Consider the following 2,911-nt stretch of genomic DNA (forward strand, 5'->3'; position numbering starts at 1 on the left):
TGTTGGTGTAAACCTCTTTTAAAACAAGTGCATCTTCCCTCCCTCTTCTGTCAGACTGGAATAGACTCTCCCAAGATAAAATTTTCTTACAGAAAATTGAGCCCTGATGTTATGACAATCCTTTGCAGCCCTATGGTATGATTATTCTGCCCTTATTTAGACTATATTTAGAAATGCTTTGCACAGAAGTAATTTATTTACTCTTTTTCATATTTATGAATTGTGCTTTGATGTCATTTAGAGAGCATCTACTTGAGATCCTGTTGTCCTCAATTCTGCCTGTACGTGACAAGAAGCACAAAGGAAGCACTATGAACCCTGTTTTAAAGCTAAAGCGTGTGAGAATTTTATGTAATAAACCCAGGACAGAAATTGCTAAGAGCTAAATCCAAATCTCCTGGGTATCCTAAACCACACAACTATCTTTTTTCTTAGTGAATATCACTAACCGTTCCCAAAGACAAAGGAGTGTCTCTATCTGGAGCATTTTCTACAGCAAGCTATGCTTTCTAGACTTGGTTCTTGTGTTTTTGTTTAACTCCTTTTTTCATCAGAGTGTATCTTTGGGGCAGCTAGAACCTTCTCTTTAGGTTGTCATCACATCTAAACTTTCTGGCTACACCAACAGAGCTGTTTGTGACAAACCTTGCATCTTTGGGTTTGTCTGATGCCAGACGTGGAAAAGACCAATCTGTTCTTTACTTGCTGGCTGGCTGTGACTGCAACTGTACAGTTGAAAAGTGAATGGGGTGTAGTCCTCCTAAAAATGAATTCTGTTTCTTTCCATCACATTATTGCCCGTATCTTTAATAATGGTGTGACACTCGTGCTGTCACTAAAAGAAGTGTTGTTATCACCCCTCCAACAAAAGCTACTTGATTGTATTGAGTATTCCATATTCAGAGGGATCAGCTCCTTTCCATTAAGATAAATCCTTAGCATCTGGGCTTGCAAAAAACATAAGCATGTCCTGAGCTTAGGATAGCCATGGAATGCAGGATACTGTCATGGTGAAAGTCAAGCCTGTCCATGCATGCGTACCACATTAGGACTATAATTTCACAGTTTGCGAGAGGTGTTTGTCTCCATTAATATTAGACAAGTTAAAATATTTCCATGAGTTTGTTGCTAATTTTTCAAATTTTTGACCAACAAATTGGTAAGAATTACAAATTAATGTGATTAGCTTCTCTTATTGTAAGAGAAGCTTTTTGGCTTCCAGATACCACAGTAGTGATTTTGAAATAAATTGCATAACAACTCTAGTTACAACAATACTGAATAGAATCTGAAAGTGACATAGCAGCATTAAAATTAAAACAATACACTGTTGTTGGCGCTGGCCAAGTGCCTTGGCCTTTTAATTGTGACACTGTATGGAGGGGAGAAAGGCTGTTTCCCTACTCATCAAAAACTGTTGTGTTCTACCAACAGTTCCTTTTTTTTCTAAGCTTTCTCTGAAAATCTTGTGGAGCTCGCACGTCTAACAGTCTGCAAGTGCTGTTACATTGCAGCAGATTCTTCTCTGAGGGGATAAGGGTCAGATGAGGTTCTTTCAGAAAGAAAGCATTGTCATTTCCTCTGGCTGCAGAAGCATCTGTGTCATTTCAGCTGTGGTGTGACCCTTAGCTGCTGAGACATGAGAAGACTTTATTAATTGCCACCCAGCTCCCTGACACGGGCCAGAGCTGCAAAGGTTAATTGCTTGGTCTTAAGAGAGAGTCAGCATCTACTGATGCCAGAGTTAATGTTAAGTCTGTAACACAACCTTGCTATCTTTGTTTCTCGGCATAAAAATAAAATAAAATGGCAGTTGGTGTCTAAAACAAAACATTCAGGCAACTTTTCTGTTAAAAGCAGTTACTGGCTGTGTCTCTCAGCTAACAAAAAAGTAACAAAAGTGTAACCTTGATCTGTCAAACTGGCAGCCACAGCTTTTCCAACTCAAGGTTGAGTCAAAAAGATGAAACTTTTTGATACTCTGACCACTCTTATTACCACGAAGATTTCTAAAGCCTCCTCATTATGTCTGCAAGGCCTAATCAGCAGAATAAGGCAAGAGAGAGCTCAGCAATGACAATACCAGACGTGAGCGTTTCAGGGTGTTTCTACGCCGCAGCTGGGCCTGGTCGGCAGTGGGAACTGCTCAGCGCTGCCACAAGCTCAGCCCTGCATGGGAGCTCCCTCTCGCCCGTCCTGCCCGCCTGAGGGGCTGAGCAGGTTACAGCCAACGCTTCGGACTCCGTGCTCAGTAGAGTGAGACCCCACCACGCATAACTCAGTACCATTCATAAACAGATGGGTGCTGTTAGGAAGACAAAGTGTGGGTGAAGCAGAACACAAGAAAGGGAAACAGCACAGAATAATAAGAATAAAAAAAAAATTATATTCTTAGGAAATAAATTTTTAAAGAAAATAAGATATGTCTGTTAGTTTCTTGTATAAAATCATATAATAGAGTCATAGAATAGTTTGGGTTGGAAGGGACCTTCAAAGGTCATCTAGTCCAACCCCCCTGCAAGAAGCAGGGACATCCCCAACCAGATCAGGTTACTCAGAGCCTCATCCAACTTGGCCTTGAATGTTTCCAGGGTTGGGGCATCCACCACCTCTCTGGGCAACCTGTTCCAGTGCCTCACCACCCTCATTGTAAAATTTTTTTCCTGATATCTAATCTGAATCTGCATCAGTCTTTTAAAACCATTACCCCTTGTCCTCTCACACCAGGTCCTGCTGAAGTGTTTCTCCCCATCTTTCTTATAAGCCTGCTTCCAAATAGACGAATTTTCAATCTTATAACTCTCATTGTCTCTTTGTTTCTTTGTATATAATTAGATGGCCACGAGACTGGGCCAGACTGCTGTACAGCTGCCTGAACCAGGTACTTGAACACCCCTTTCTACAAGGATGG

This window comes from Chlamydotis macqueenii, chromosome 4, assembly GCF_036417535.1.
Source record: "Chlamydotis macqueenii isolate bChlMac1 chromosome 4, bChlMac1.mat, whole genome shotgun sequence".
NCBI classification, from domain to species: domain Eukaryota; kingdom Metazoa; phylum Chordata; class Aves; order Otidiformes; family Otididae; genus Chlamydotis; species Chlamydotis macqueenii.